Raw genomic sequence first — 22,591 nt, 5'->3', positions numbered from 1 at the left:
AAAGGGCAGCATCCTAAATCTAAACTGTTTCCTGGAAACAGGTCTCATTCTTGCCACCAACACACTGATGTTGGCTTTTGAACTCTTCAGTAATCCACCCAGAGTTCTAAGATGTCATGAAACAGTCTCATGGCAGGTAGCTTCAGCACACAAAAATGTTTGCAGTACCACATTTATCTGCTTTTGGCCAAATCCAAATGCAAATCCAACCCGTGACCCCTCTTTGGTTCGCCCTGCTAAGTGGGCACGTTTCAATTACCTCAAATTTCTAATTCCCCCAGAAGTAGCACAGAGTAAATCAAAATAAAGGTGATCAACTTCAAGAGCAATGATTTCTCATTTAGATGGAAATGAAAGAGGACTCCTCCCCTTTATGCTGATTTAGCAAGGACAACTCCCCTCTCTCCCTCCCCCCAATATTTTCCTATTACTCTGTTCCCAAATTATACCAATCAGCATGTAAGCCATTATCTTTTAATGCCTCCATTACAGCAAGCTCTCTCTGGGTCTCAAAAAATCTTCCTTAATGGGAGAAATCAGATTGAAGAGGTTCCATTTTAAGTAGATTATGTGAGCAAAATCCTTGTTGTAAAGAGTACCGAAAGTCAAAATCTCAAACATTAAAAGGTGTTCAAAAACTTTGGGTTAAAAAAAAAAGGAAAGAAAAAAAAAAGAGAGATTTATAGGAGTGAGCTGTTTTCTGTTTTAGGTACAGTTCCTACACCGGATCTTAAACTTGCTGCAGGAAATAAAGATAGTACATATCCCAGCAAAAGATATGTGAAGCTTGTAATTGAAATTAATTATATATTCTTTACATTTTCCATTTCCCCCTTGAAGCTGGACAGGTGGGAATGCTTTTGCTCTTAAGTTACAGAGTCAGGTTCAAGCTCTGTAAATCCATTCCAGTCAAACATTAGGCTTTCAGTGCACTCCCCCAGCCAGCTTTGTCCTCAAACATTCCTTCACGACCTTACCCTGCTTAAAATCAGCCCGGCCCCATCCCCCAGGTCACCCTGGCTGCCTGCCCATCCACACATTTCTGTCTGCCTTTTGAGTGTTTTCAGAAGCCCATTAAATTGTGCCTTGGCAGGCCAGACGCATTCAGCTCGCCCTAAGACCCAAAGAGAGAAGGTTATCAAATTCCCTCATCTCTGCCAGACGTACAAAGCTGGAAGTTCTCTAGCGCTGCGAGGAAGCTCTGCAGTTGCACAGAGTAAGATGTTAGAACTTGTAAACATGTCATACAATATCGTAACACGCCCGTGGGGCAGGAGCTGGGAGGGCATGGGGACAGAGAGCCTGCCCTCCGTGGAGCTCTTAATGCACCTTTCTGGGGTTGGTTTTTTTAAACAGCACAACTGGAATTAGCTCCACATAAAGAGGCTGATGCTGCTTTCTTAAATCAACCAGTCCTGACAATTTTCTTTCTATGATCTTTGGTGGATCTTCTTGGCCGGGAGAGGAAAACGGGGCACGACACTCTTGCACCTTCTACTGGATAACAACAGAAAAGAGAGAGGAAAAGTTCAGTTCTCCCGTATGGGTAAGATTTAGAAAACGCTTACTACAAACTTCTGCCTGTTTCCATCCTTAAGAGAGGATGTTTATATAAGTACCTTTCCCACCGCCCCGTTTTCAGCGACGGGCTTTTGGCACTCCTGGAATCTGGCAGCAGCTTCAGAGCAGGATTGTGCTCGCCGGTGATAAGTTTTACACAACTCACAAAGAGATGACACCGTGCCACCCTGAGCACACAATTAAACCAACACAGCGCCAAAGGACAGTTCACTCACTGAAAACAATCTGAGGGAATGTGGTTTGTAACGTGACCAGAAACACAGCAATCAAGGACAAAAAATATGTTTAAAATACACACACACAAATCAGAACTACTCTGGACACAGATAATGCAAACTAACCCTGCCAGAAATGAGCTGCAAAATACCTTCATTTTCTCATACAGTGAAACCCTGATAAAATCACAACTGTTAAGGTCATACAGTATATCAGGTGGAATCACAGTCTTTAGAACTCCATTATTAATGCACACAACCTCACAATCAAAGAGGATAAGAGCACAGTTCCCAGATGCCAATGATTTGATCCTATCTTATTTGGCTGTTTACATTTAAATAATGTGGCCGTATAAATTTAAATAATAAGAACCACCAACAGATGGAATGTAGAGAAAAAAACGTGCCTTCTATGAGATCCCGAACATATACTACACGGTGCTTTACAATTTATTTGAGCGGAGCTCATATTAAAAAAAAAAAAAAAAAAAGAAGAAGAAAAAAAAAGGAGGGGAAAAAAAAAGACTCATTTCTTCTGCCATTATGGAAATAAAAGGACTGGTGCTTTAGTTCGTTGCTAGCACTGCCAAAGAAACATGCAGTTCTCTAACCTCCAGTACAATGTACCCATAAGGTACCAAGCATCAAAGCATATTAAAAGATATTAACTGCATATTTGCTTATGAACAAGATAAAAAGCTGTAGGGCCTCCAGGTTCTCAAGCTGTGAGTGGAACAGCTTTGCAATTTGCCTGCAAAACTGCATTTTGATCTTAATGAATATAAAATGGCTGCCATTAAAAGTAAAACAGATTATTTCAGGTCTTTTAGGGCCCATAGCTCTTTGACGGTCTTGGAGGGGCACTATGATCTTTCATTAAAATCTCACAGCAGGACTCCCTCACCAGCAAATCAAGCCTTGCAGTCGAGGAGATTGGCTACATTTAAAAGTAATTTTCAGAAATCTACACAGATTTTCAATTTGGTAATGAAAGCCATAAGAGAATGCAGGCAGCATTTTGTTGAATATTGTTGCTAATCCAGTGCTCACATTCGTTAGAAATTAAAGTGCCCCGTAACTACCAGGCTGATGGCAGCCTGCCATTCCAGCGCAGTTGTAAACTCCGTTTGTTAATGAGTAGCATGTGCTAATTGTTGTCAGCATCCCTGCCATACATCCCTTCCCTAACAACATATTTTACCTGCTGAAAGGTGTGACCTCGTGCACCGGCAGCATCCAGTTTCAGGGGAGAAATCTCAGAGCAGCAGAAAAAAGGTTCAGTTTCGTTTGGCGTGGCACGAAGCTAAAAGTGTATGTTTTAATGCTGATACCCGCACCCTCCTGGCACCCCATTCTGCATGTGCTACTCCTACATTAATACATCAAGGTAAGACAAAGAAGGGTGTCATGAGCTTTCACGGCAAAGGGAACAACAGAGGTGATTTCTCTGTGTTGCAACGCAAAGGGATGCAGCTCCCAGTAAAACGAAGTGGAAAGGTTTGAAAAGTTAGAGTGATCATATCTCATTATTGCAAACAATGTGAGGGGGGGATTAAAACAAAACCTGAGCTGGAGCTGCGAGGAAGCCGGAGTGGGACACAAAGATTGGCTCTGAGTCAGTCAGAGCTGATGGCTGTGCTGCCCTCAGGTGGAAGGTCCTGTCGGGAGGGGGAGGCCTCCGCTTGCAGTGTAAACCCAGAAAAAAAAAAAAAAAAAAAAAAAAAAAAAAAAAAAAAAAAAAAAAAAAAAAAAAAAAGGAAAGAAAAAAATAGAAAACTCAGCCTCAGTGGCTGCAACAAACCAAGATACTCAGAAGTGTGAGCAAGAAGGGTTATAATACATGAATTCTCAAATAAACCAAACGTGAATTGAATTATGGCAGAAGGGAACAATTTTCATCTACTGAATTGTAAATTGGGTTTGTTTCCAGTTCATATTTGAAATGCAAGGGTGATGCTTGGCTTTTCATTTCATTTTTTTAGCTGGGGGGATTCTGAGGGAAAATACTGACTTGAAATAACTAAAAGCTGATTGAAGAGCTCTCACACCCCCCCCCCGTGTGAGTGACACACACCCTCCGAAGCACATTTAGTATCAGTGCATCAAGCAGATTAGTTGTTCCACTGCCATGAGCGACAATATCATATATTGCTGCACGTTTAAAATTATTCAAATCAGTTTGGTGCACATACAGAGGGGCTTTTAAAACAATCTTTTTCAATATGCAGAAGTGATATCACAGGGTATTCTGGCTCCAAGCAAACAGCCTTGTGAACTTATTTTGTGTGCTCACCCATGAACGGGGAGGGAGGACTTTCCTGGGGGCTCTAAGGGGTACACAAAGTACCCACAGCACCTCCACAGGAACAAGATCCTCCTTCACTGGGGGGTATCAGCTAATCAGGGTTACAGCATCCCTCAGTTCCCTCTAAGTGGAGCCCGAAGCAGAAAATCAGCAACTTTGGTTTCAGGACACACATGAACGATTAACCACCACATCCAAGTGACTGGAAAGACGAAAGATGAGGGATCAGCCCAATGTTAGAAGTTTTTTGCCAGTTTCTTGCTTTTTTTTCTATTTCTGGGGGGGGCCAGAAGCAGTTTGCTGGAGCACCTTTACATGTCATAGCAGAGATTTCTCACCAGCTTTGGTTTTCAGCGTTTCAGTTTTGAGCAGAGCTAAATTCTTCCAAAGCCAAGGACGGTAACATGAACTTGCTGCAGGTTTGATCTCCTGTTTTTTCACTTTGCTGAACGTTGTGTTTCCAATTCCTCCTGCCACACACCACCACATTCCCTGTGACAGCAGAATCCTCAGGACACCTGATGTCACTGTTATAAACACCATGGGCTGAGGATACAACGTCACCAACTCCACCTAATACATATCAGCCCACAGAGCAACAAATAATCTCCTTTTTCTTCTGGAGAAGAACCCAGGACCCAGGAGGCCGTGTCTGAGTGCAGACAAGAAGCTCTCAGCCACCTCACAAGCGTATTTTTAAGGTTACACTGCAGCAGGTGGCTTTCCACTGAACAGCTTTAAATGTCCTTTTGAGCTGCACGTGGTTCCAAAAGTACAACCCAGAGCAGAGCAAGTACTGATGGACCAATATGTTTGGGAACTTCACACTGTTGGATCTGGTACTGCCCATCTCTGCTCTTAAAAACTGTGTTTCCAACTAAGCTATTGATGAGAATAAAGGAAAAGTCACAAAAATAAAGTTCTATAAGGTTACCTTTTAAATTAAATGCCCTTCTAAAACATATCTCAGCAATTTCTATAACAAATTTTTTTTTTCTCCTTACAATATTACTTTTTTTGGAAGGAAATGGATCTAACTACATTTTTGCTTTGTTTTCTTTCATAGAAAACATACACTAATTATTATCTGTCACAGCCTGATTCATTTTGGGAGACCTAGAATTGACACACCTTATACCTTTTTATATAAAGGCAAGTAAAAAAGAAGCGATTTTTGAATGTCTGTGTTACATTCTGAAATAATTTGGTATAAAAATATTTAAAATAATAAATATTATTTAAAATAATATTTGTCTTACCATGATGAAGCAAATGCATTCATTAGATTAATTTCCTAGTGAGCACAAACCCCATTAGTTTAAACATGGCCCACATTTTTAAAATGACCGAGTTGGGAATTTTTCCATTCTGTATCTGTTCTCTAATCCCTCTTGCAGGAGCTTTCCATTCACACATTTTGCATCCAGATGTTATTGCTGGTTGTGGAACTGGTGAATTAGCCCAGGACTTTGAATGCTGTTCCACATTCCTGAGGAAACAGCTTCTCCTGAAGAATTAGCTGCCCTAAGTGTAGTAGCTGGCAAAGAGGGAGGAGGAGAAAACAGGAGCAGGGGCAGAAGGAATGAGGAGTGGAAAGTCACATAAACTTCTAAATAAGAGCCTCACATGGGGAGAATTTGAACAAAACAGTAGGAGAACAGAGCTAATAAAGCCAGGGTGCAGCTCTGCCTAATCAAACTCACGTTTAATAAACACCAGATTTCCATTCCCTCTTCCACACTTCACACAATGCTCTCGATTGAGGTTTTCTAAACAGCCCCATCCAGAAGGAAAACAGCACAAATTAAAAAAATGAGCCAAGTGTCACAGACACAGGATGGAAACGTGATCCCACTGAAGTATGTGGCCAAAATCCAAACCCCAACTTCAACAGGGACAGAATTTTACCTCAGAACTTGAAAAAAAGAGATGGAGAAACCATAAATCAAACATCAAAGACAGGAAATGTCTCGGAGTCGAAAAAGGATACAAAATAAGCCATTGGTTCTTATCTTACCAAAAAGGCCCAAATCTGCCTTATTTTTTTATTCTCTAGCTAAAACTGCACAAGAAGGTCCACATTCACCACCTTGATAGATAATGGTGGATATTTACAGAGAAACTCAAGATCTGCAGCTAAATCCATCAGACCAATAAAATACATGAAATAATTTCTTCTGTTGATCTCCTGTGCTGAGTGGACCTCAAAACCAGGCGGGTCCACAGCTTCCAGAACAAGGCCCAGGTCCACAGCCTGTAGCAGTGCTTAAAGTCACCACAATTCCAAAGCACAACGAGTCTTTCCAGACAAATTCCAAACCTGCTGTTTCTTCCCTCTACACAGTTGTCTCTGCACAAAGTCTCTCTGTCTTTTTTTTTCCCCCTCAACCTTATCTATTATTCACAAAAAGAATTATTCCTATAAGAGCTAATGCTTCTTTTCCCCAACTTTTTATGATCAAGGTGACTTATAAACAGCTGCAATAAAAATGGCTGAATTTTTCCTTTTTTTTTCCTACCAAGAGCATCCTCAATAATGTCTGAGAGCGAGCAGCGAGGCTCAAAGATACGTGACAGTCACAGATTTCACCCCTGCAGCCACAAAACCTACAGTAGCAATTTCTTCATTTGACCAAAATGAATGGTCACCACAAAAACAAATGTAAGTTTGGTATCACTGATTTGGCTGAGACAGCTCAGGGGCTTGAACTTAATAGACTTCCCCTGACAGATTAGGATCTCCTGGTACGTCTGCATCATCCTGTCACAGCAGATAGCCCAGTCCAAACCACAGGCATGGCACTGCCCTTGATCCATGACCTTAGAATACAAAATAACTGGCTAAAGAATGTAATAAGACTCCCAAGGAAATACCTTTGAAGACAGTATTCATTTTCCTTGGTGGTCTTTTATAGGAGGGGGGTGTGGGGGGGGAAGAAGACAATTAAGCATTAAGAACTGATTGATGCTTAAACAAAAATGCCTAACAGTGAAAGCACATTTCTATATTCCAAAGGACCAGGCAAAGCCATCCCTAAGAAGGGATTAACTACTATCAGATGATATTACTACTGGATTAATGGTGTTTCGCATTCACTATATTTATATTAAAAAAAAAAAAGATCTCTTTTAAGGAGGATATAAGTGATTTGTATAAAACCTAGAAGCCAAAAAAAATTAGATTTTATTTGGAGAGCAGTGTGATGGATAGTATTCCCTTCATTTATACATGTTAATTGCAGTAATTTTTCCCCCTTGGTCTGGAACCAGGTCTTGCATTGCAAGTCAGTTGTTTTGAGAGCACCACAGCCCATGGAAAAAGGAAAGCCATGTGTAACTCCATGATGCTTTATATTCAAGTGGATATTCTAAGCTGTTCTTATTTTAGAGAATTGTTTTTGTAATAGATATACTAGAGGTGATCATTTTACTTTATTGCTAGTCATTGCTGACTGAAATATTTTGCCAGATGAAGGTAATTACTATGACTATATTACTTTTCTAACCTGTTCAGTCTATTGTACCTCAGATATTCAGAGTGGGAAATTCTGGATCCTCATCTGCAGAAAAAAAGAGTCACATTGTTCCGTGCTCTGGCCTTAATTATGTAAATCCCATATAGATGTTATCCAGTTCCCATCCCCACCTGGATAGCTTATATCTACAAAAGGTTACAGGGAAACTCCAGTTTTAATGTAGAATTGTGCAGGTGAAAAAGCCAAAAAACACACTCAAGTTTGTGTTACAAGTGACAAAAAAAAGTCTACTTTGACCGGAACCAAATCACTCAGGTGAAGATTTTTAAAAGGATGAGAGGAACAGCCATGTTCTTATTCAACACTAGTCACTACAGGCCAAAATTATACATTAGAGGAAATTATTTGTTGAGACATCCTCAGGATTATATCCCCTGGAGGCGACAAACAGGTGTGTGTTTCCCTCAAAAAGTCTCGTGTGCTCAGAGTCAACTTTTTTCAATCCACAGCATAGTAAGAGATTCACAGTAAATTCACTGTTACAAATATTTCCCATAATATCCACGTTCTTAGCTCCATGCTACCATAACCAGCAGCCACACCACCTCAAGACCTCAGTCTCCCTTGAATTCCACACTGGGAATACTCCATCCACACACAACAGGGCTAAAACAGGGTAATGAAGGACATATTTACCCACTTCACTGTGGCATTTCACAACACAGCTCCTGCAGTCATACAGCCTCCAAATATCTAATCCACTGTAACTGTTTTAATCTCAAACCTTCGCAGGTAGGACTTTAAATAAGCTTTTCTTCTGAAATATTTCCATCAGCATTATTTGTTATTAAAGAAAAAAAAAGGTAAAATAAGATTTCTTACAAAAGGTAATTAAGCAGTATAATATCATAGTAAGTGGAATGAACAATAAGGAGTTGTACTAAAATATATGCCTTGTGCAGTAGAGGACTGGTGTTTCAGGAGATTAACAATTATGATCACCAGTCCTCTTCTGTTTCTGTAATACTCCACACAATCTTTTTTAAATTACTTTATTAACCTTTCCTCCTAGCACAGAAGTGCCCGATTATAGATAATATTTCAAAATCATCTGAAGTGTAAGTGTGTTTGATTTGCTCAGTAATTATTTGTCTACTTTATTACATTGACCAAGCACACAAGCTCCTTGACCAGTTTTATTTCAAGTCCAGTTCCGAGCGGGGTCGGATCGCTCCGTGTGATCGCTCCCTTTGGCCCCCCGAGCACCTGGAATTCCATGTGGGAGCTGGGAACTCGGACAGGAAAATCCCACACTTCCACCGTGCAGGAATCAGCCCGTGTGATGCCATCTGAGGTGAAGGGAAAGGTTTAGTGCACATGTCAAAGGCTGTTCATTCCCTGCAATGCAGGCCGCAGACGTGTAAGCACAGCCACGCAAATCCGCCTTTCTAAACCTAAAAGGGTGTAAAACCCCCCATATATTGTCAATGCACGCTCTTCCCAGGATAATATATTCCCAAAGTTTTGCAGGAGGCATTATTTCCACTTGGATCCGAGGTATTAGCCCATTACCAGCCCCACTCCTCCCTGAAGCTTCCTGCTAAACATATGGTGATCACAGGAAAATATGCATTCCTTAAAACACAGGCCCGGAGAAAACAAGTGAGTATGGAAATAAAAAATAAAAAAAAATGCAATGAAAAAGTTTTCCTGCTCTAACTTTGCAGCTTTGTAGGAAAGGGAAATAATATTTACATTTTTGTAAAGATGAAAATGCAATGAGATGAAACGCTACACAGTTTATTCCTGAGGGCCACCACCAGGATAAAAGCACAAAGCCTGGGGACTTTGTTTACTGTCCACAATCAACAAATCCTGAAATCTCCATATGCAGCAGGTTTCCAAAGCTCTGTTAGTAATACTGTATATTGCTGGTCAGCCCAGTCACCCATAGAATTACAGTGTAGGGTATGGATGCCAGTATTTTAGACCCAAACCGAGCATAAAAAACACAAAGTAAAATTCAGTGTCAGCACAAAGTTGACAGCGAATGATTATAACAGCTTCGAAGCTTGAAAAAGAGTGTAAATAACTAGGATCCCCCGCGGGCTCACTCAGCCTGCATACATAACAACGGTGATGGACAGCCACTGGGAAAGCACTGCGGAAAAAAAGTCACTCTGCAAAGATGCAAAAATCTCTCCTGCAACGACTCTTAACTGTCACCTTTCTGACTAAATCAGCTACTTTTATAGAGAAAAAGTATCTATATTGTGCACTGCTGCTGGAGCAGGTAAACCATTAATATATTTTTCAGTGCTAATAAGCCCCGAGAATTTTTATTTCTTTAAAACAAATGACTCAAAGCCGCGTGTTTGCCAAGTCCTTTCCCTCGACCATCACCCAATTAACCACAGGGAAGAGATAACCCAGACCACCGGGCTAAAGAATTTCAAACGAGGCACGTAGGTATAAGTGTGAAAATACTCCTAAAAATTAGGATGCTTTTTCCTCAGGACCATTTTGCTCCTGTGGATGTCCATATACAAGCAAAATATGCACGGGCAGTAATGGCTTTAAAGTGCTGGCAAATTGCAAGTGGGGAGAAGCACCAGGTCCTCAGACTCTGTCAGACGTGTGACAGCACTGTGATTATGTGGGCCCTTCCCAGTCCCTGGCTGTAGGCTGGGAAAAGAGGAATGAACAGCAAACACCAGCGTATGCCTACAAATTACTGCATTTTTTAAAATCAATTAGCAAGCAAACTACTTAATTAACTAACTCCTTTCCCTCCATTATTTATTCAATGCAAGCTTTCAATTCTAGATTTACAAAAGTGCAGGTAGTAAAACTTTCCTTTTACCCATTTTTTGGTTATATTTATCTGAACTCAGTAGATGCCTCGAAATACCAGCCTTTGGTCATTGGACTATTTGTTCTGAGAGCTTGATTCTAATTTGAGCTAAACAGGAGCTCATAAATATGACACAGCTGAGACATTTGTGATGATCAGGCAGTATCTAACTTTGGAAAGTAAGTACATCTAAAAAGAAAAGAAAAATTCTCATATATGAAACAGTAAAAAAACTCCCACATTAAGTTCATGGTGAGTTATAGAAAAACAGAACTTCTCATCCTGCAAGTCACTAAATACTCTCTTCGTTCATTGAGCATGAAGAGAGTTGAGTGTTCAACACTTTGCAGGTTGTGCTCATCAATTTGGTGAATCAGACACACAAATTATGGTTTTATAATTTCATGAAGCAGAAGAGTCACTCTGAGGTCCCTGAAACTCCAGAGATGACCCCCAGCAAAGGTCTGACTTTCACCCATGTTTATACAATCCTTATGTTTTGCTGGTGTTTTTTGATCTCTATTGCTGTTTATTAAGAGTTTGACAGTTTCTCTCCTCACTTGGAAGGTCAGTGATATTCAAGGGCCATTTCAGATTCAACTACTTGGTTTAGGCCACTTTGTTGTCTTTGTCCTATAAAAATCTGTCACGGATCTGAGATGTTCCCTCAAAAAATTAGAGTCTATGAATGGTGGGATAAGCTAATGTACAAATTGTTGCAGAGTTATTTTACTCGGGGAAATACACCTTTTTACAGGAGCCTTGGCTTGGCTGAACTGGCAGGTGAGGGTGGGCACCCAGTGCTGTTTGTGGGCTGTTAAATACACATTTCCTTTCAACTGACTGACAGGAGAGGAGCTCAGAGAGCCTTAAGTGATTCCCAGCACCTCAGCTTACCTGCATAAAAGTGGCAAAACAATTACCAGCCTATTAAGCACAGCTTTTCAGGTCCTTTAGAAAGAAACCAGTTGTCTAAGATTAAAGAGATGGAAATGTTGCCCAATTTCGCAATTTACATCTGACCTGGCAGAGTTGCTGCTCCGACCAAAAGGAGCTGATTGTTCCTTTTATATTTTATCTTGACGCCACGCTGTCAGCCTGAAGAAATTGGGACAATGCTAAAAGTGCATCTGCTTTGAAACCAGTCTTAGTAAATTCACCGATTATACCGGTGAGTTATTCCTGACTCGGGCCAGAAGCCTTTGCAAAAGTCTGGGAAAGAATAACAGGATACAGCAGCAAAATTAATATTGTACAGCTGTATTCATCATAACTCTAAAAAGTGAAATTCAAAGCTGCCTTTTCATGTTCCTTCCTAGGAGTGACCAGCAGAGCCTGCCATGCTCAGTGAAGCCGGATTTGTAATCTCACAGAAATAAAAGGCAGAACAGGAAATAACAGGAGATATTATTCCACACCAGAATTAGCATAACCCGGCACATCAGAATATTAAAATTTAACAAGGATTTCAAACCATCCTTGTATCATCAGCAGAGAGCCATGTCACAGGTTTTTTTATTGGTTCAGCAGGATAGGTATAATTGTATCAATATTTTAATGCTTGATGCATATTGTCTGTGATAAATTGCTTGCATAAATAAAAAAGCACCAATATTCAATTGCCAATGAAATAATCACACATTCTAGATCTTTATTATATCATGCATTATTTAATTACAATAATCAGAATCCTTTTGAAGGTAAAACAAGATTAAAAAGGTTTTGTTTTATTGGATCTATATATTTGATTTACACTTTATATGTTAGCTTTGCATTAAGAATTTATAAGGCATCAATTCAAATGGTGATATTACAAGAGTTTATTCCATTTGTAATTAGTACAGTACTCTTAAAGTACTCTGGCTACGAGAGATAATATTTCAGTATTTTAATGAGCTTTTTAAGTATAATTGATGTAACAATCGTTGAATTACACATTTCTACCTGAAGAATAATGAAGGAAACATTTTAATGAGAAATGTAATCATTATTAGCAAATGATCTACTAAACTGCCATTTACTGACATTTAAAAGCTTAATAGCAGAAAACTGTATTTTTGTTCATCTGCATCACTACAGATGATTATCATCTCAGTTGCTCAGCCTTTCTGGTATAACTTCCCCCGTTAGGTTTTTGTTGTTAAATTTAAGAAAAGCTTTCTTTTCCGATTGTCAGCTTCCTCTGGAAACTATGGGGCTTGACATGTATACAGATAATTTAAATAAATTAGCCCCTTTTCAGCCTTCAGCGGTTTTTTTCAGTACAAAAGGTCTCATTCTTGGGAGTATTCATGCTTGCATCAGCTTGATTTTGATGAATGCCCTGTAACCTCCCTGATAGCACCTTAGACATGGCGATCCTGCCAACGTGGTGACAGCAATGTGTGAACCTCCCACATTCTCTTTATTAAAAAAACCCACCAAAACAAACCCAAAGCCCCCCAAAACCCCATTGATATATTGAGCAATACTGATCAATCATTGCAGCGGGGTACTAGACAGCACTGCTCCACCACAGAAAGGCTTAGTTTAAGAAAAAAAAAAAGAGAAAAAGGAGATAAAATTGAGGCTCTATTCTGTTCTTTTTAAGTGGTGACTCAGTCTCAGAATAAAAATTGGGAAAGCAACAAACATAAACTAGTGAAGCATTATCAGTATGAGGTTTCTCTCCCATTACTGCAGTTTCCACTGCCATCCACAAGGAAATATTCCACCGTGTTCCATGTGGGTCCTAAAAATTCTCTTTCCCAAACTTTCTAGGCAGAAGAGTCCAGAGGAGGGGCGAAGGAGAAGCTGGATGTAAAGACAACATTTCTCTTGCTAATAGTGTTCTACAATAGAGAGATCTGGGAAAATCTCCAGTGTAATCCAACCAAACACCACCACCTCAAAAAACCCCACCTGACCACGGAGCCAGAAAAAGATGGAATTATTCTCCTCATCAGGAACACCCCCTCTGCAGAGAGACAATCAGTGCCCATTCATAACACCAGCCAGGCAATTGGGGCTCATCAGGCTCCCTACCTCAGTTCTCTCTGCTGAAACACTTCCTGGGAGCCCCTCTGCTCCTCCTGGATGAGGAGGACTGAAAGGGATGGATGGGAAGGGATGAGCTCCCAAAAGATGCTCTTCACCAGCCGTGGCCCAGCTGTGCCAGGGCAGCTTTGCTCTCCTGCACAAGAAAGGAGAAGCACTCGCAGCTCTTTGCTCAGGTCAGATCCTGCTCCAGATCAAATTCCTGCCAGTGCCAACAAAGCTTTCTGAAGTTACTCAGCTTTGCTTTAGCACATTCCCTCTCTGTCCTGAGGAGATGGCAGTCTCACTGCCATAACACATCTTTCTCCCCACAGCCAGAAAAAGGAGAGAGGCCTCAAGGAAAAATTACAAGTGATTCACTCCCAGGGAATTCCTGCTATGGGCTAATCCACAGCTGGTTTAGAGAGGACAGCCCTTTCCTCCTTAATCCCAAAATTCTGCAAAGGACATGCAGCCAGTAACTAAATACCAGCAGCCTTGAAAGGACCTACTGGTGATCCTCTGGGATCTGCATTCCACATCCAACTCCTGTGCATCCAGCACAAGGGAAAACACTCCCAGCTCTCTCCTTGCTCAGTAGGAATGCTTCTGTACATCTTCACTTGGACACAAAGCCTTTTAGGATTCCCCAGGGTGGCTTTAGCTGGGTCTTCTGAGAACTGTGAGCTTTCCAAGACAAAACCAACTCACGTTATCACTAAGCAGGAACTGGAGAGACCTTCATAGATGGACTTATTGCACAAAGAGCCTTTATAAAAGTAAAACATGTCTAGAAATTATACCCAATATATATATATATTTTTCCAGGCTCATAAATAAGACACATTCTGAAAATCAGGTGCACTTCGTGGCTGTTGGGATGATTTAAGGGAGCTACCAGGGAATATCAGCAAAAGTGACACAGAAACCAGAAGTGGACAAAGATGAGTAATAAAATCAAGAAAAAACCTTGAGCCAAAAATATATCAAAGCCGACTCCACTGATGTGTTTTCATTGCTTAGAGATGTAGTGCCATTCTCATCTGCTTAATTCCAGTTCAGCATTTCTTTGATATACCTTTTATAATTTTCAGTCTAATTATAATGAAAATCATTTCTCAGCGTAATTCTGCAATAAAAATGTTTCCTTCTTTCCCATTACCCCGGCACACGATCCCTCACAGCTCCTGAGCACGCTCACAGACGTGCACGGCGCATCTTCTCTTTCTTAGCATTTAATCTCTTCATAGTCTACCGATGTCAAGAGGTTCAGATTAAGCTTGTTAAAGATCTGCTTCACTCTAACTCACTGATGATTATTTATTTAGCAGTTTTATGTAACCCTGTCATTGATAAGCACTCTATTAATTTGCCGAGGGACAAATCAACACTAGTTATTTTTCTACTGGCTATTAGATTCAGTGCTGCTGTTTGTTACAAACCACTTGCCAGTTAATTATAAATTATGGGTCCTCTTTGCCTATATTAATTGATATCTCCTCTGCCTTTGTAATACTAGACAAATAAATTGAAGGCAAGATTTATTAAGCAGCACATGTCTTCCATCTCTTGATTAGTATTCTTTACTTTTTAAACATTTATACTTGTTTATACAGATTCCATGGCAGAACAGTACATTAGAGAACAGATCCTTGGGGTGTTTTTGGGGAGACAGGAAGACTTATTTAACAGCTTCCCACAAATTAGGTTGAAGTGACACATGGCTTAAGTTAAGCAATTTTTAAATGCTCCTTTTGATTTAAAAAAATCTTAGGTCACAGTGTCTTTTTGTGTGGATTCAGCATATACTTATTTTTACAAAAACTGTGTGTGTGCATTCAGGGAACACCTCCCATGTGTCTCTGCATTTTGTATGTAGAGTGTTTCATATATATATATATATATATACACACACATATATGTGTGTGTCTTATAGATCAGGTAGTAGAGGGACTCTCTGTCATCTATTTCCATGCAAAAAGAAAGGCTTCTCTGAATAGAGTTTCCTTTTCAAACCCTGCAGATGTAATGAGTGGTTTCAGAACAATGGGCTGTGGCCATTTTTAATTTGCAGGAATGTGAATCAGATCAAGTAATTGTCCCATCTCCTCCATTTCTATACCACCACCAGCTACAGGGAGTGCCCCCTTTCAGAGAGGGACTCACATCCACAAAGAAACACCAGTTAAAATTTATGCCATGTACTTCTGAGAAGAAACTTCATTCTTCTGCTCCCTCGCCAGTGCCAGTGAAGTTCAACACCCCACTCAGCTCTGGAGCGAGTTCTGTGGTTTCAGAGGAAAGCCAAACAATTCCACAGGAACAAAACTGCACCATTTCAGTGAGCTGGAGTTAAACAGCAGCTCATTCCCACCCTCCAGCCTTCAGAGTCCTGCAATCAGGATGTGACACACACGTGTCCAGCAGGGTTAGAAAAGGTTTCACCCTCCTGCCACTTGACGGGTGTCAGGAACTGCTGATCCCGGAGATTACAGTTACACTCCAAACCTAATTATGGGCAGGTTTTTAATGCAATTAATAGCTTCATCTGCAGGGCCCTAAGTGTTTTGCTATATACCAAGTTAGATAAATTCAAGGAAAGCACACTGCTGACCCTATGGATGAAAGCATGGCTGTATTGACTGTTGGCAAGCAGGAGCTCCCCCAGTAATTAACTCTTACAATGCACTGATTAGTAGCAGAACATCTGCATCCCCCTCTGGAGGCTGGTTCACAAACACTAACAGCTACCACTCTACTACAGCTCTCCCAGTTCATGGAATGTTCCACAGAGATGCATAAACACTGCTCTTTCATGGTAAAAACACTCAGAAATACGTACCCACAGTCAAACTGGAGCTCGAGTGCCTTTACAAGTAAATGTCTGAAAACTACCTGACTGAAAACCAGCAAAATTTAAATTAATTATGGGCATTCTTGCAAGGGAACACGTGGTGTTTGTGTCATGGAAACTGCAATGATCACTCATCAGTAAGATTCTCTATTTAAGTTTAAAGACTCCATTTAATTTCTATTTTCTGGAGCATCTTTGTCTCCAAATGTGCTTCCAGTGCAGCCTGGATAAGAACAGTCAGAGAACCCTCTCTTTAAAAATAAACACTGAATTTATTAAGGCTATTTGTCTACTTCACCAAGGCCATTATTCAGATTTCATTCATTAATATGGTTCCTGGGGAAGGGGTTGGGTGAGGGGATGATGTTCTATCTCTGTCAAGGCTCTGTGTTCAGCTTTGTCACTGCACAACAACAGGCCCTTCTACACCCTGTGAGTGAAACCCAATCCACACCCAGACCCTGCCAGTGCCACCTCAGCGCTGCATCAAACACCCCCGGGATGGCCAAGGTAAGGAATGGGTAAACCATTTCAAATGAAACAGGGAATGACCTGAACTGCTACTGTAAACCAATTTTTTTTTCCAGATTCACAGAAGTTTGAATGGTTTTCTTGTTCTATTTTCCATTTTCTTTCAGAAGAAATGTAAAATTGAGGCCTTGACCACTCAAGGTCATTAAAAATCCCATTAACCTTTTCACAAGGTAGGGCTTAAGTAGGGTTAATTAAGCAATATTGCTTCACAAGGGTCTGAAGAAGCATTTTTCTTTCTAGTTTCAATATGTATGCCAGTAGGTTTGCATGCCTCCCACCAGTTTTGTTTTACATTTTGGGTCAATGTCCCCCACAAAAGGAAAAAAAAAAAACAACCACAAGAAAAACCCAACCAAAAAACCTTCAGAAAACCATGGAAGACCCCAAATACAGTTGGCTGTAACATGGACCCTGAAATGCCTGGGTGCCACATGTCCCACTGAAAATGAACCCATGCTCTTTTAAAAGAGACTCAAAGGCCAGTGGAAGGTTTATACACCATGAAAAAAATGTTTTGAAAAAAAAGAACATTTGCACACTACAGAAATCCTCTCATCACTGTAATGAATTAAAGAAAATACTGAGTCATTTTCTGCAAGCCATAAATAACCATTTGCATTTATTCATTGCTGGGTGCTGGGAGCACTCTCCGAAAAGGAACTCAAAGCAACGATAAATCAGTCATAGAAAGTGAGAGAAATATGATAAACTACATATTAGGCCAGAGAAAAATCTGCCATACAGAGCTTGGAAACTGTCACCATCCAAGAGGAATCTGTGACTTCCATCTGCAAGTGCCTTCAATCATCTTCCTCCACACCCTTCATCAGAACTCCCCATACGCATCATTATTCGAGAATTATCAACACACAGAGATAATAATCCCCAGCCAGAATCACATTTGCAAGGTTCTTCTTTTTAAATGGAAGGGAAATATAACTCAGAACACTGTAAAACTCAACTTTTTTCACAGGAGTCCAAAACTGTTTGCAGGCAGAAATGGGAGCAGAGGGATAACACGATCCTCTGTGCTGTCTGCTTCTGCTGAGGCACATAATGAAGCTGAGCACTGTCTGGGTATTAATTCTCCTGTGCTGGTAAGTCATGGCAAAGCCACCTAAAAGCAGGCAGAAAAATAAACTTTTCAGCCTGTTGTGCTCCAGAACTTAATTATGTAATTAATTCAATCAGACAGTAGCAAATTCAAAGCATAACTTCTTTTTCTTTTTACAGTGAAAAAATAGACTGCAGGACTTCCTGCCACAAGATATCCCTGCTAACAACTTAGCTAAATTAAAAACATTAGACATTTATGTGGCTAGCAAGCATATAGAAGAGCAAAATACACAAATAATGCTAAAATAAACCACATTTTATCAGGCACAGATTTACCAGCGGGGTGAAGGGGACTGCATCTCCCACAGCAACCTTCCCTTTCCTGAAAGACCTGGAATAAAAGATGACAACAACTGCTTCCAGCCCAATTTTGGGGATCTGAAGGAAGCCTGTCTGTATTTCTTTCTCTCTCTAACCCCTTTCAATACTCATCTACCAGCACTACATTTCCTGGCCAAATGAGCTGGACATGGATGGTTTGTAAGTGGCAGAAACGTTTCCTGACAAAGGGATCTCAGAATTCCACACCATCTGGTTTGGGTTGTGACTCTGTAAAAGGTACTGGTACTTGTCAAAGAGAGTATACAAATTAAAATCTATTTATCTAAGTAGCTGAACAAGAAATCAAAATATTTTAAGTCTTGGCTTTGTCTGAGCTTTGATTAAACTAGTTTGTTTTAGTGACAATCCTCAGTCCAGACTGGGAATTTTAAAGCTGGACCTACTCTGCACTTCCTTGTTCATCTACAATTGAATAAAAGCAACATGGAAGAACGATGGAAAAACAATATCCTTAAAATTTCCTGGTTGGTTGCAGAGATATACAGGCACTGTACACTTTATACACGTGGTATAAACTCTTAGGAAAGATTCTGAGACAAAACTTAAACCCACTGTTCACCAGGAATCCAACTTCTCCTCCTCCAGAATCTTTGCAGGCACAGCTAACTCACCATCTCACAGAACTGCCTCATGTCCTGGACACAAAAATACAGGGAATTCCAGTGGGGAAGTGAGTGACTGGCCCACAGCCACAGCCAAATTCAGTACTACATGCAGAATTAGGACACACACAGTTTTAGCTCTCAGACCCATGTTCACACAACATCACTATAAAATATCACCTGATAGAACCCATATTTATTGTAAGGTAAACCTATATTTTCTGCTGGAGTGGGAAATACTTCTCCTTTTTTAGCTGTTAATATTAATTTTATGAGTTCTGTGCCTGAAGATCATTATTAATGTCTTCTTGAGATTTCATTAACACTACAAAAAAACCCCAGAAGACAGTTTTGGTGCAAAGCTTACTTTAAGTGGGTAAATTCCCTGTTTTTCCTTTTTTTTTTTCTCCAAGCCAGAAAAGGTGGATAAAAGACCCATAAAATAAATGCTGAGTGAATAGGACTCTCGAGCTATAGAACTTGTGCTGTGAAAATTCTACTTTGTCTGGCAAACACTATTAAACAGAAATCTATGAGCAGCATTTTTTTTCCCATTTCATACAGGGGGAAAAAAAGAAATCAGATCTGACCCAGTGACTTCCATGACAATGGTGAGAGTCCTACTTTGTACAAAAGAGTTGTAAAGGCAGAATTTTTACTCTTGGGTGGGCATTTTAACATTCCCAGCAACGGAGCTTCCCTACTAGACTTGTTGGGATCACTTCCTAGAGTCTGGGTGTTGGCCCCAGTGACTGGTGTGAAAGGGGAACTCTGAGGAGCCCTCATGGGTTTGCTCTGGGGTTGTTTTATTTTCAGATTGTTTTCTAAATTACAGACTGTTTTCTAAAGTACACAATACAATTAAGAAAGTGCAGATTGATATCACTGTCACCTCTATTTCTGAATGGAGTTTCAGGCAGGCCAATTTCGTACTTTTACCATAATTTGGGTCATTTCCAATCGGAATTCCAAAGCAGGTGTCAGTGGTGAAGCGCCTGGGGGCTATCAAAATAACTGACTGTGTCACCTTGTCCTCCTAATGATCCTTATATATTTAACATAAACACCATAAAAGCCAGTGCTTATTCAAGCAGGACCACTACATATGTTTGCCTGGGTTTGTTGTTCTAACTTGCACCGACTATAAAAAAATAACTGGCAAGAGGGAAAAAAAAAGTGTTAAATGCTGCAACAGAGCATCCAGCTCTGGATTTGGAAGTCTGATGCTTTGCTGATGTTTCAAATAAACCCCAGAAGCTGCTCTTGTGGGGGGGCATAATGGCACACGCAACCTATTTGGAGAGCATTTCTTTTCTTACAGTGCTGTGTGGTTCTCATTATAATGATAATATCCAGCATTTATGTGGCTATTTACATCTTTTACACGCAGCACCAACAACTAATTAATCCTCACAACACCCTGTAGGGTAGGTAAGGATTATTATCCCCATTTTATAACAAGAGAAATTGAGACAGAGGGGTAAAAGTGACTTGCTGGAAGGCACTTGGCAAGTTAAAGGCAAAACTCCCATGGAAACACAGGGGGTTGCTGGTCCCCAGGCCCAGCCCTGGCTGCTCCGTTCCCTAAAGAACCAGCACCTGACTTCAGAGTCTCTGTTTCAGCCAAGCTTGTCCAAAAAATCCCCGTGCAGCTTGTCCAGGGAGGTTGTGCAGGCTCAGCCTTGGAGCTGCTCAACACCTGACATGACAAAACTCTGAGCAACCTGCTCTGATCCAACAGATGATTTTGCTTCAGGCAGGATGTTGGATTAAAGAGACCCCCCCGAGCCTGAATTATCCTATTTTAGGCAGTAGATGTGTTCTGTGATGGTTACAGGTTTTCCAGCACTTCACTTTTTCCAGCTGGGTTCCTGTACTGCTTTCACCTACACTACACAGGCAAACCTGTGTGCAGCACTAGGCCCGTGCCAACAGAAAGAAATAAATATAATGGCAATAAATATAATGTATATAATGTATAAATAAATCTGGATACACTGTATAAATAAATATAATGCCATTTAGCAGTGAACTAAAAAAAAAGAATAAATATTTCCTGTATACTATTTTTCCCTGTTTGCACCCAAATTCAAAATCATCACTAAGTATGGGCTTTTCCATCAGGGAAGACAACACCCAAGTTTTCTTGTGGTCGTGTTTCCTTAGCAAAGTCTGACCAAGAACCAAAAATAAGATCTTGAGGGTCAGACAGGATTGGCAAGGGCCAGGGTGAGGCTGCAGGGTGTTGTCACCTGGCTACACGAGTCCACACTTCCTATTACAGGACAGAAAAGTTCTGTCCCTGTGCAGCCCCATCTTTGCCAACAGCTCTGGATTCAGGGCCAGATGAGGAATTGGCAACAGCAACAGAAATGCTCCTGGAAGGATTCTCTGCTTAATGATCCTCCTTGCTGCAGTATCACAGCTCCCATCAAAGCTGGTTCTCAATCTCCTCAGCAGTGGCTGCTTATTTAGGGGAGCTCAAGTTCCTTTTGGGGGAAAAAAAGTAACAGTTTTAAAAAGTGCTGGGTATCCTGTGGTTCCTACTAAAATGGAACTGAGCTGTTTGGGAACTTCTGTTATTTCATTCTGATGCCTAATGGGAACTGTTGGATGCAAAATTGTTTGAGGAATTGAGCCTTAAACATCCTTATCAACATCCCTGCTCTCCTATAAAAGATTGTTTGTATCCTTTTGCATACACTTCATCAAATAGAAGAAATTACAACACTTTCTACCTGAAAGTGGAATTAGCAGCCACGTTGTCAAGTGGAAGCCAAGAGATGAGGGTACACTAAGAGCAGACAACACCAGAAAGTAAGTGTATGATTTTACAGCCATATCATGCAGGTTAAAAGCCTGGCTCCCTCTTCACAGCCATTTACCTTAAGAAAATAGGGGTTTAAAATACGAAGTTGATGGTATGGTTAACTTTTCACCTGTGTTCGTAATCCCTCAAGGAGAAAACAGAGGATATCAGTATGCTGTACTTGATATTACAGCTGCTTTATTCCAAAAGCTGACCCACATACCTCCCTACAGTCACACAGACTATTTTGTACTCAACTGTATTTCCTAAAGAATAAGGAGACCCCAAATAAACCCACGGGAAGCATCTCAAAGCCATGAATTTCTAGAAAAACTTTTTTCTCCTACTTTTCTTTCCCTGTCCTTTTTCAGGAGCGAAGCCAGTGGCTGACCTGTATTTAATATTCTTGGGAGCCACATTTAGAAATATCTACAAATAAACTCGGATTTATCCAGCCAGGGCTGTCTGTCAGACCTTGTGTGAGGGTCACTGTTGAACCAATGCCCTGGGAACAGCTCCCCTCCCCTGGACATCCCCCTGTGATGCCACACCACATGGATAACCAGGAAGGGCTGAGCTTACAGAAGTAGCAAACCCTTTGTGAGAGTTATTAAGCTGTTGACAATATGAGAATCAGATGAATTTACCACTGGTTCAGTAATTGTCTTTCATATACGAGCAACCCCCTACATACAACTTTTATGATTCATCATATTTATTTTTTGTTTCCTCAAGCAACATCTTTTATTAGTTGCACACTCACTACAGAAATTTAATTTCTGCAGGAGAACAACAAAGCAGTTGATTATTATTATTGAGAATCTGGTACAACACAGAGTGAAATAAAATCTATAAGGCATTAAAATGACAGATTAGGCAAGAGCTGTA

The 22,591-nt window shown here is 40.5% G+C and overlaps 2 long non-coding RNA genes across 4 annotated transcripts in view; one reads left to right on the top strand and one right to left on the bottom strand.

Moving 5' to 3' along the window:
* The window catches only part of LOC113991666, a 259,176-nt gene that overhangs the window by 168,329 nt on the left and 68,256 nt on the right, over positions 1–22,591 (bottom strand). The gene's annotated exons all lie outside the window — the stretch shown is intronic.
* LOC120324156 lies at positions 846–5,227 on the top strand. Its single transcript, XR_005565212.1, has 3 exons — positions 846–1,546; positions 3,008–3,183; positions 4,456–5,227. It is a non-coding gene; the product is annotated as an uncharacterized LOC120324156 (long non-coding RNA).

The sequence above is a fragment of the Pipra filicauda genome, unplaced genomic scaffold, assembly GCF_003945595.2.
Source record: "Pipra filicauda isolate LSUMZ 115617 unplaced genomic scaffold, ASM394559v2 scaffold118_size2161507_pilon, whole genome shotgun sequence".
Taxonomy (NCBI): domain Eukaryota; kingdom Metazoa; phylum Chordata; class Aves; order Passeriformes; family Pipridae; genus Pipra; species Pipra filicauda.
The sequence above is the reverse complement of the archived record's forward strand: the minus strand, read 5'-3'. Positions and strand labels throughout refer to the sequence as shown.